The sequence below is a fragment of the Mycteria americana genome, chromosome 14, assembly GCF_035582795.1.
Source record: "Mycteria americana isolate JAX WOST 10 ecotype Jacksonville Zoo and Gardens chromosome 14, USCA_MyAme_1.0, whole genome shotgun sequence".
Lineage (NCBI taxonomy): Eukaryota > Metazoa > Chordata > Aves > Ciconiiformes > Ciconiidae > Mycteria > Mycteria americana.
Genome location: NC_134378.1, coordinates 6,126,668 through 6,139,113, shown reverse-complemented (window position 1 = coordinate 6,139,113; position 12,446 = coordinate 6,126,668).

Genomic DNA, 12,446 nt, shown 5'->3' with positions numbered 1-12,446 from the left:
AAAATAATATCCTCTTGGAACTAGCCAAAAAAAAAAAAAAAAAAAGAAAGAAAAAAAATGAGCGAGCAAGCACTGAACCAGAGGTGTTTAATTAGCAGGAGTGAACTGGAGATGGGTTCAGCAATCATTTTACAGCAGCCTCTCTAGAGACAGACCAAATGCATTATGAGAAAAACCCGGCTCACGGGTCCTGGGAGTGAGGAAGGTGGTGTGTTCTCAGGGCAGCTTAAGCCTATAACATCTGTAAGATGCAGGCCTCATATGCCTGGACTAAAATAAAAAAAGGTCTTGCCATGAGTGAAAGGATGCTATAAGCAAATAGCCTTACGTAAATGTTTCAATCTGGCCAGTTGCTCTGTGTACCGCTATTCCTTTGCAGTTAAACTGCACCTTTCCACGTAATTACAGAATCACAGAATCACAGAATTCACAGAGAAAGGAGATACAGGACACAGGAGTGATGGAAAGAGCGCAGGATGGACAGTATGGTACCCACACAGATCACAGGCGTGTCACTTCTCTGAACCCAAGACCTCAAGCAAGTGGTTGCCTCAGAGATGATTAGGCACCATGGACGTACCTTTAAAGCACATTGAAATCCTCGGATGGGAAGTATAAAGCATGGTTAAAATGAGTAGGTCAAACTCTTTCAGACAGTGTCTGTGTGTCTGTGCAGGGCCAAGGGTAACAGCCTCTGATCCTGGCATCTTCATGCAATCGTCACGAAGAAAAAACGCCAGAGAAGCTCCATAGCCAAGGTGAGCGCACCACAGGCTGCATGAGAAGAGCGAGCTTTACCGTGCGCAGTGGAGTGGTCCCGCGGTTACAGGGATGTAACTGTCACCATGAACTGACCTTTGGCGTTTCACACTGGAAATGAAAAGGAGATCCCAGAACCTTCATTTTGCTTGCAAAAAGGTTTCTCTGCTGCACTCAGGTTTCACTAGGATTACAGGAAAACTAGGGAAATTCCTCTTGCTAATCAAACCTCTAGGATATAATTACAACACACAAGCAGCTCTGCTCTAGTATTAAGTTGTAAACTGGATCTGTGTATGGACAGCATATCTACATTAAAGAGTTTATGCTCAAATCGTTTGTACTGCAGGACTTTCCCTACAGCTGTTTTAATCCTTCTGCGTTGCATCAGCTTTGGGCATCTGCCTTCGCTAACGCTGGAGTGCCCTGCAGTCACCCGGCTCTGCGCTGCTGTACCACGGTGAAGGAAAAACTTGTCTGCTCTGAGGACTGAAATTTGAGATTTTCCATTTGGACAAAGCTCAGAAACCTCTCTTTCTATCTCAGCAGCTGGATTTAGTCTGAACCCTCCCCTCGGGTTCTCCTCCTGCTGTAGAGAGTATTTCTAATCTCATCTGGGATTAGACTTGTAGGCCAAGACACCACAACATCAATATTGCTTTTAAACCCAGAGAGAGCAATAGAAGCCACAGGAAAGAGAACAGGATAATGCATTGACCTACCACCTCTTCAAGGCAGAGGCATCGAGAAATATATATACATCTACATGTGTGTATATTTATGGAGAAATATATCTATCTGTAATATACATATAATATATAGAATATGTAACATACCTGGTTTTACGCTTCCTTCACCCCCACTTCTGCACAAAGCACACTGCTGCCCGGAGAAGATGCAAAATGACCGCCTGACACCAGATCTGGCCAGTGAAGTGCTCCAAATCCAGCCTGGGATCGGGAACCTGATTTGCCAGCCTGAGCACATTATGGGTTACACAGGAATGGCTGGGAGTATGAACTCAGCTCTTGTTAAAGATATTCATGTGCAACCTCAAAGTGAAATGCTTTGATTTTGGAAAACATACATGCATTCACATACATATATATATATATAGACACACAAAAAATCTAAACTTTTGACGTTTTGTAACTTTGAATTGCCTTTTTTTGTTCAGCTGTATTTACTGGGCTGGGTTGCCTGCCAAGACCATTAAGTATCAATCACTCGTTGTTTCATTAGTGCTGAAATGACTTTCTAATTGACTTTGTAATTGTAGTTAAAAGCAACTTTAGCACAGGCTTGAAGAAGTCTTCCTAGAGGCCTCTCTGCATCCTGCCTTCCATCTGTTGTCACTGGAACTTAATGGAGATGCCTCCAGCAGAAGAATGGTATCAGATAGATCACTTGTTTGTAGGATATTTCTTTATTTTGTTTTTGGTTTGATTTTAGTTTTTTCTTCCAGGGTTTGATAATGACTTGATGTTTCTGCATTATGGGATATTTGTCTGATAATTATCTAGCCAGGAGCTAAAACATCACATAACGACTCAAGAAATACACCAGGACAACGTACTATGGACAGAAGAGGTGCCAAAATGTTCTCGATACTTTCAAAATCCTGCTAACACTTTTTAACTGGCCTCTTGTTTTTAATCATTCTGCAAAGGCAGATTTTTTTAAATTAAGTCTTAAGTTTATGTGCACTTCCCCTGGCCTGATTCTTATCGCATGCACTGTGGTGCGAATGCCCTGAGACTCGGCAGGGCAAGGGCAGGCATGCAGAAGGAGAAGCACTGAGCATCTCCAAGCTGACTAACAGCCACCAACTCCTCCCTTCATCCAGCTGAAACGGACTGAACCACCGGGGAGCCCTCGCTGCACAGCGGTGCAGGAAAGGGAAGCAGGAGGGAATGCTGCTTCCCCCAAGCTAAAGATAGAAGGCAGAGTTCTCATCTGCTTTCGGCAGAGGAACAGGAGTGGCATTTCCCCACCTACTTCCCCTTATGCTGGCCCTACCAGCATGGAAGGCAGCATGCTACAAACCGCAGAGGAAGCAAACTTGCAGCGAGAACAGACACGCTGCTAAAAATGCCAGAAGAAAGCAGTTTTGGCTGGGAGGCAATGCATGGGGTGATGGAGGGCCAGACCTGGCTTATTCAAAACCATGCCTAGATCTTATGGGGCTGTTACATGGAGACTTCAGCAGACAGTAATGAATCCTTTTAAAAGGCTCCACATCTTCATCGCGGCCTTGGAGAGATCAGCATCCTGGGGACGGTTAACCCCAGCTAACCTCTCGTGCTCAGAAAAGACCCCGCACTGAGGTCGTTGTTGCTATTACAAGATTATAATAAAATAATTACACTGTTGATTTGGTTTAAATGTGTCACACTCTCATCTAGTACTGATAGAGATTTCACTGTGTTATGCTCAGGCCAGCTGCAATTCCCAAGTCCTTATCTCACCCTTCCAAAAGCTTCTGTTGAATACTGGAGCAGAAATTGGTCCAGTTGATAGCATCAAAGGTTTGAGTTTATGATCTGTCACCGTCTTACACCTCTATTGCTTAATTCGCGGTGGACAGGTTAGATCCCAAGACTGTTTCATGCAGGTGCAGATACACCAGCTCGCTCCTGCTGGAGCAGCATTTGTAGAAATGAAGAGCCAAGTTCTCCATGGACCTGGTAGGATTTCTCCTGATTTGCTCCAGAATGAGAGGAAGGTCAAACCCTGGCACAGACAGTATCTGCTCTCCTACTGTAGAGCAGCTCATGCTCTACAGCTCTGTGAGCCTTGCTGCTAGCCACGGAACAGTGTCCCCTGAAGCCTGCTGCAGTTGCAGGTAATAAACAGCTTCTGTGCCCAGGCCAAGAGCTGCTTTTGCTTTCATTTGTCATGTCAGCACCATACTTCTGCAAAACCCTCCATCGAGCTGTGCCTGGTAAAGCTGCCCACAGAGCAGCTCCACTGCAGAGAGTCTACAAATCGGCGTGTGCTCCAGCAGAGCCAGAAAGCTTCAGCAGAGAGGGCAGCCCAGGCTGTCCCACCTCCCACCGCACCCAGGCGCGAGGGAGAGCTCCACATCACGGCCATGAAGTCTGAGAGGGTGCCCTAAAGTGTCTGGCTGCTGACTTCAAAGGAAGGGCCTTTGCCCTGGTAACTCCTGTGATTTGGCATGCACATGCCAAAATGAATAACAGCTAGTTTTTAACCCAAACGTGGGTCTAAAAAGAGAGCAGACGCACAAGTGAGGTGAGAGGAGAGAAAAAAAAATGAAACCCAAGCCTCCCCCCTCAGTAAAACTTTGTTGGTTTCCAGGTGATTCTTCTTACTCTTTTCTGGTGTCTCCCGATTCCGATCGCCTTCCTGGGGATCCCACCTTGCACGCTTAATTAGATATAAGCTGTGCATTAACTTGTGGTGTGCTGGGGACTTGCGTGGGGCTCAGACGGAAAACTTTCTGTGTACAGTTTTTGTGCACAGGCTGTCTTGGTCACCTGCGCTGGGGGTGTTTGATGCTGTTGACTCTGCTGAGTGTTTTGCTTGTGAGCATGGACAGCAGCGATACCCAAAAAGGGCAGATCAAAGCAAAGGGGGTTGGATAAGCAATCTAAGTTTTACTCAGACTAGCAGAGCTGACAGCAGTCATTTCTCTCGGAGCTGGGTGGTAGGCATTCAAGTAAATCAAAACGTTTCACACTGTTAGCCATGCCATCTGCTAACCCCCCCACGGTGGCACACACAGAAAGCCACTGCAGGGAGGAAGCCACTGAAAGGCCCAGGCACTACTTAAATTCTCTGTGTAGTTTAAAAAGGGGTTTTCTGCAAAGAGCTAATCCTGCCTGCCTTGCACAGCCCAGGTGCAGAGTTTGAAAGCAATTTTTGGTTGCGATAAGAAATGAAATGATTCCTCTCCAAACCCTCAAAAAAAGGGTTCCCTTGCAGGAATCTGTTTTTAAGATCCATCATTTTGTAAGTCTCACGTTTAAGTGGCTTTAAGGGTGAAAGTAATCACACAGATTATCTAAAGGGCCAGTCTGGAGCTGCTTAGGTGGTTTCTTAAGCAAAAGCTTTGCCAGCGGTCAGCCCTGAGAGCGGGTGACCTGGCCCCTTGGCTTTCCAGCACAGGACTTGGTGCCACTGGGGATTCAAAGCAGTAGCAGAGGCTGGCCTGGCATGTCATCGCTTTGGCACTTCTGAATTGCTTTTGAATATATTGGTAATTTAAACAGTGACAGCTGCAGTGATTTTATTAGATATTTCCTGGAATTTGAAATTAATTTGGAGGCTTAAGTTCCTAAAGTCAGGAGGGTCTCAGTTTTCTCTGCCACCTTCATCAAAACAGAAAAAAAATTGGATCCCAATGTATCACGACCCTCCCGCCTTGGGTAAACTTAAATTAACTAAAACTTAATGTATAAAAATCTCAGGTGCATTAATTTACAGATGATCTTGGCAAAGCCTAGTTTTGGATACCTGAATGTGAATTCTCAGTCTATGTGGACCTCTGAACACCTACGGGTTTCTTCCACGACTTCAATAGAGCTCTGCACAGCAGAACAGGTAACGAATGGGGAAAAAATAGTCTCTCATCCTCTGGTGAGCTGAGCAGAAGCAGAACCGACTGTCTGCTGCGGTCTCATTGACATCCGTGAGTGTTCAGGTAGACTCAGGGATTGATCTCTGTTCACTTCAGTGCAGGACTGAGTTTAAGATAGGCACTCTTACAGCTGGTTGTTGCTGCCTCTCATCCCTTGTCACCATGAAAAACAGAATATGCATTCAAGATCAATGTAATATAGGAAGTTGCAGCTTGATTTATGCAAATATATTCGATTTTATGCAAATGTACAGCTGACCTTTCTTTGGTCAAAGTAAGTTGGCAGGTACAGGTTTTTGAGCTAGAGTGCAGAGAAATGAAAGGTGTCTGCATTACGAAATGGAGATTTCTTCAGAGAACAGATATCTCCAGTTACCTACAGCAGAGACTGTGTGACAGAACATTTTGCTAACATTTCTTGAAGAGATCTCCTGAATCCTCACAGAGAAAAGCTGGTTGGACTTTTCAATAGAAATTTATTTTCAGCAGAAATAAGATGTTGCAGCTGAAGTAAAAAGTATTTTAAAAGAGTCAGTTTTTAAACAGAGAAAAGCAGCAGGGGAAAGCCAAATCTGAAAAATGTTCAGTGATTTTTTTGTTTTGAATTTCAGGAAAAAGAATTTTTCAGTAAGCTGGTTATCTATTGAAAGTAATCTTCAAAAATACATTTAGTTCTACTGTTACTTGTAGTTTTCTTTAAAACACTTGCAATCCCCTCTCTAAATTTTCTATGAAAAAACAACAGTATATTTTTTGATTAGGAGTAAACACGATTGAACTCAACAGCTGTTGGGAGTTCATATGAATGTTCAGAAACATTATTTTAGAAGGATCTGATGAATTCTGCTTTCTCAGCAGCAAAGATTTTTTCTGAGCCAATATAGCCCTCTCCTATGCTGATATTAACCGATCCTGAATTTTACTACCCATTTGCCAAGTATTACTTGTGTATTAGCAGCACAGCTTCTCTGTTAGCCATAACAGGATTCAGGCAGCTAAAACCCATACATAGCTTTGAAAATATACCCTCGCTAAGCACACAGTCAGGAAACAAAAGGAAACAACATGAAAAAAGAGGAAGGGGAGAAAGCAGCCGTATGCCCGGGGCTCTGGAGTACGATCTAGGCAGGGCTGATGAACCCTAGGAAGGACAAATACACACCATGGGTCAGAAGAACAGCAGTGTGAAAATGGGAGGCAAAACAGCATTTCAGTCACCTTTTCTGTGTAAATAAAAGGCCGAGAGCATTCTCATTGAGGCAGATTTAATCAGGGATTTTTTTATATTTTACCTTTAAACAAGAACTCAGACAGACTTAACTCTAGATTAGAACTGGCCTAACAACACAGCAGTGCCGTCAGAGCTGGACTTGGAGCCCTGCCAGGATGGGATCAATCCTCCACGAAGGTCAATCTGACATGGCAGAATGAGTCCGTCCTCCATCACACCAACAGGCGCGCTGGAGCTGGTTGCTCCTCAGCCTACGCTCCCCAAGACCTGGTCAATGATACAAAGGTTGTCTGGAAGCTGGACTCAGATTTAAATCACAGGTTGGCAATCCACAGCCATAAAATATCAATCATAATAGTGACCTGGACTGACAATACCAACATAGAAATATCACCAGTCCTAAAAATCAGAGGCAATCAAAGCTTTGATCATGTTGGGCACAGCTGAACCAGTTGATCAGAGGGGAACTGGACTCACTTTAGGACTAAGCTGGACATCCAGGACAAGAAAACCAGCAATTCTGATGTGCGACACTAGTTAGAAAACAGATCCACTGAGATATTTAGGCATTTAACTCCTACTTGGGTGCCTAATAGATCATTTTAGGACCCAAATACTTTCCTAGATCGGAGTCTTGGTAACTAGTGACAAAGTGATACCCCTGGTAAAACCGTAGGTGACTCGGCTACTTGGCTGTCCTTGCGCTTCTGTAGGTTTTAGCTGTTTTATTTGCTAATGCACTTTTGAGCTTGCCTGGACGTGCTTTGAGTGTGTGCAGCCCCCAAACCCCACCGCTGGCTCCAGCCCGGGGCTGATCCCATGCTAACGGCAAGGAGCAGCCGCGGGCGGGAGCAGACCTTCCCGCTCTATGTTCAAACTCAACGCAGTGTATTTTGCAAAGCTTCAAAGTGCCACTTAACGGGACTTTCATTTTCCTTCCAGCTGAAGGGAAAGTGTTGTTAAACTCCCAGGCTGGCAAGTCGGAGTTTACACAGATGGAACAGTTAGTGCAGACCGCAGAACAAATACCAGCAACCAACCAGTTTCACACTTCTAAAGAAAGAAAGAAAGGAATGGCAGAGGCAGGCCAAAGCAAACAGGCCTTGGAAAACTCGAACCCGCTGGCTGGAATTTTCAGCTGTTACTTTTCTTTTCACATTCAGGCTTTTTTGGAGATCTCTTGATTCAGCAAAGCAGAGAGGGCTTTTGCATTCATATGAAATGATTTAAAGCTCCGTGAGGAGTGCTGTGCTCAGTCCCAACAACCACAAAACATACATTGTTTGAAATTTTATAAACGTGGTTTTCACTGAGAGCCACATTTAAAAAAAAGTACGTTTTCTTTCCAGCAAATAATACGTTGTTGAATTTCCCACATCTTGCCTAGCTATGGCAGCGGGGTGTGTCATTTTATATGCTTTTTGCTTTTTAAACCTGAGGACAACTCCTATGCCCCCGAAAGAGCCCTGAGCCCTCTTCCTCCCCCTGGGCTGTCGTCTGCCCCTGTCCCCTCCAGCCATGCTGCCTGGCTGAGGAGGGCTGGGTCCCCCCGGGGCTCGTCCACACTGCCCTGCAGTCGATCAGAAAGGTCATTGCTGAGTATAGCCGCCCAAACCCTCCGCAACACCCTGCACTGCCGCTGCTGGTACTCCGACCAAAGGACCAGAGCAGGAATTAATCCAGGTCTCTCCCATGGCAATGGAAGCATAACCTCTGGGCCAACCCCAGAGGATTTTATTTTATTAAGACACAGGGGTCGTGCCTCTCCCTTCATTCAGCCAGCCTTTCATTCTCCTCCTCCAGTAACAAAGAAATTGCTAAGGAATTAAAAAAGGCATCTCCTGCGAATACACAGGCAGAGCCACTGGTGAATCTCCACTCAGCATCTGAGACCTGCTGGGTAAAATTGTTAGGAGTGGATAAATCGGTTTAGATAAAATTATCCTCTTGAATTCCCAGACACCCGCATTCAAATGCAAACCTCATTATGAAATTGAAACGCTTCATGCTGCGTAAACGGTGACTTATACTAACAATGCAGAGGCAAGTTCTGCTCCCACCAAAGCAGGCGTTGACTGGAGGAACTTCAGATTGCTCCGCCAGCTCGCCACGTGTCCGCAGGGGCCTTCTCTTACTCTGGATTTACAGTTACAGAGCTGAAGCAGCATCTCATTCTGAACCGTCTCATTAAGAGTACCTGTTTCTACCTGGTTTTACTTCCACGTACCAGAGGTTTGTGTTTTCCTCCTTGCTGTATTAGCAACACCTTCCTACCCCATCATGCACAGTAAGCCTATCTGGTACCCCATGCGCTGCTGACATCAAATTATGTTAAATCAATCCAGACTTCATGCAAAGCTACACAAACCCAACTTAATTCAGTGGAGAGACTTCACAGCTGAGAGATTAAATGATGCTATTCAGGGGTGTAAAAATGAGTGGAATTAACTTATGTGATGAAGGAGGAGGAAGCTTGATAGAGGGAATCGAGTAACAAAGCAGTTCTTCCAACCAAAACAGTCAAATCCTAAGCAACAAGAGGCTGTGGCCAAAAACGATCAGTGTCCGCTCAGCTAATGAGCATGCGGACCAGCTGCAAGTTTAAGGCTAGATCAGATTATCTCTGTGTTAGGTTTAACGCAAGACGGCAGTGTAGACAAACCCCTCTAATTCACCCCTGTCTTATCTTGCACACTCGTGTTAATTGCTTTCCTTGCTACATTACTTTGTACTCACTTGGGGTGTAATTTCCACTTGCTCTGCGTGCTTACTGGCACCAGGACGAGGTGCCTCCACCAGCACACCTTCCTCCCGGAGGACAGACTGGTAGTGGAGTAGGTTGCCCAGGGAAGCTGTGCTGTCTCCATCTGTGGAGGTTTTCAAGACAAGACTGGATAAAGCCCTCAATAACGTGGTCTGATCTAGCAGACCCTCCTGAGGTCCTTTCCAACCTGAATTATCTTGTCATCCTAAGGTGGGCACCTCTGCTGTGAAACTGGGGCAGGTTTTCTGGGGACAAGGAGCTTAAGAGACTTGCAGGTCCCCAGAATTAGTGTAGCCTCTCCCACATGGCAATAAAGAGGTTGCACAGACACCTGCAACCATATCCCATCCACCTCCTCTGTGGTAAGATGTTACCCACTCAGAAATGGTATCATTAACCAGTCACAGGGCAATGCAACAACAGGGCTAGATCCTTCCATGGTGAAACTACTGGAGCACTGGTGCACCATCAGAGACATTGTTGTAACTCAGTATTCCTTATAATGTTTTTTTCAACTAATATTGCTGTTTATACAATTATACTAAACTGGACCCAGTGACTCCTGAATTTGCAGTATTTTTCTTTTATTAAATGCCAAGTGTGTGCAAAGAAGATAGCGTCTATAAAAGGGGTGAAAAAAGATTACTATCTTCCTCTTTGCTCTGCAGTTCCTGCTTAGGGTGACTAGTCCCTCCCTTTCAAACAACCTTTGCTGACAGAAACCCGCAATGATACATGGCAGGATGCACTAGAGTACCATGGACGCCAGTGCAACATGACGCATTTACTGTACTACAACGTACTGTATCTCAGTGCTAATGACGTCTGGGTATTGAAATAACCTCCACAGAGAGCAACGCTGCAACACCTGCTTCTTCTGGATAACTCAGTCTTCATCTCTTTGCTGCAATGGAAAAAAAAAGACCTTCTCAGAGAGGCTGCTGAAGTGGAATGTCACATTAGGGCATGCTTGTTAATGACAAACCATTACAAGGTTGCCAAGTGTTCAAAAAGATGCTCCCAGGATTGCTAGTACTGGAATATTTTATGTAGCATTTAATTATCCAAGGTTCAAATTATACGCAGTAATAGAAATAGAAAAAGCAAGAAAACCTTTCATTAAATGATGCTTAGTAATCATTAATGGCATATTTATTATATGATAACATACCATAATAGGGCTTGCAGCATAGGCCCAGTGGTCAAAGCATCTCTGACATTGCACAGAGCTAACGAGGCTTGAGGGTCAAATTCTGCCCTCAGTTAAATCAGCAACGTGTGCAATTGTGTTGGTGCAATTGAAAACTAGTACTAAAGGCCACTTCTCAGGAGTGTGCCAGTTCCAAGAATGAGCAAAAGGCCTTGCCCTAGGTAGGATCATCTACTTTTTACCAATCATTTAGGACTCTGGGATGGGATTACTGTGTCCAGCAAAGCACAAGAACACCCTTTTAATATATGAGGGAGATTTAGATATTCTTTTCCATGGGCTTTGCCTTCCACTGTTTTTTTTCCTGCTGTTACCCCTCCACAGAGCTAAATGTATCCAGGGAAGTTGCTGGGAACTTTAAAGTGTGATCCCTGGGGATAAATTTCCTTCTGAATATTTCCGGTGGGAATTTCTAACAAGTCAGCACAGCAATTTGTGAGATCACGCTCTGCTTGCTTATATGTGTTGCTAAGAAGCAAAGTGAGTTAATGCCTGACTGAGACGAATACAGGACTTAGTTATAATACCTTTCTTCAGGCTCTCTTCAAAGTCAGGCAGGCATAGATTATGTCACTCACAGTTAAATACTTTCCCAAAATTTTCCTCCTATAAGAGGAATACCTAATCTTATACCTGTAAGAACAGGTAAAAGATTATTTTTATTTTTGATGAAGATTTAGATTCTGGAGGAAGAAAAAGCATTTGGGGGCAGCACTGATACACAAATTTACTGTACCATGTCCTAACTCCAGCCCTGTTCATAATCAATGGGACACTGTCAGGAGGATTTTCTGTTGCAAAAAGGTGAATGTATGTAGCAATACATACATCTCCTCTGTATTTCAGTAAATATTATGATTTGTGGACAAATGGTCAATGGTCAAAGGGTCAATGTTTACCCAGTCAGAAACTTATATCTGAAAACCATTTATCTCTGCAATGATATTGCCTGTACCCATAAAGATTCTGTGATTTACTTTGTTTGAAAAAATCTAGACAAAATATAGTCTTAATGTAATGGGAACATTGCTGAAAAAATAGAATTGAAATACCTCCTCAGTCCAGAATTTTTTCTTCGATCTCTCTTCTATTTATTGATTTTATTGTTTTCATAAAGACAGTATCTGGGTTTTGCTCTCCATTTAAGATCACCTACTGAAATATGACCCTTCCTTTAGTTTTCTGAAGTATATAAAGTACTGCCTGTAAGTATTACATCCTCAGGGGATGTAATAAATGCCTTAAGAAATGTCCCTATGGTTGTCAGAATGGATGTGGAAAGTTGCAAGTGCATTTTTTTCTGTATAGATTAGAACCCTTGGCAAATCAAATATTTTGTAGAGGGAATTATCCCTATTTACAGACTAGAGCAAGTTTGCTTTTAGGTGCATACGCATAATTCGTATTAACTTTACCAAGACTAAGTGGAAATGCTCATGTAGCTCATATGTGTCCCTTGCAATTTCAGTTGCTGTCTGGGTTTCTGCTCCCACTGATAGGAAAGTACATTGTATTTGCAGGGCGAACAAACGGCCTCCTGGGCCATGCACACAGGAGCGTGCACACTTAGTTTTATTCAAATACAGGATGGAGGTGAATTCAGCCATTTATTTGGAGATTCCCATGGGAGACTCCTGTGGAAATCTAGCTATGGCAAACTATAGTTTGCAGTTTGGTATTGTGTCCCCTGCCAAAGAAACTGTAGATAAGAAGGGTATTAGAGGACTGTTTTTAACTGCAGTGATTCTTTCCCTGTTTCTCTACAGCTAAGCAAGTAGCCTGCAACTTGAGTTGAATTGGAGCTTGCTATTCAGTCAGTATCCCAGCTAACTACAGAACCAGCCCAGGAGAGGCTTGGGCTTGGTTTAGACCGAAATAA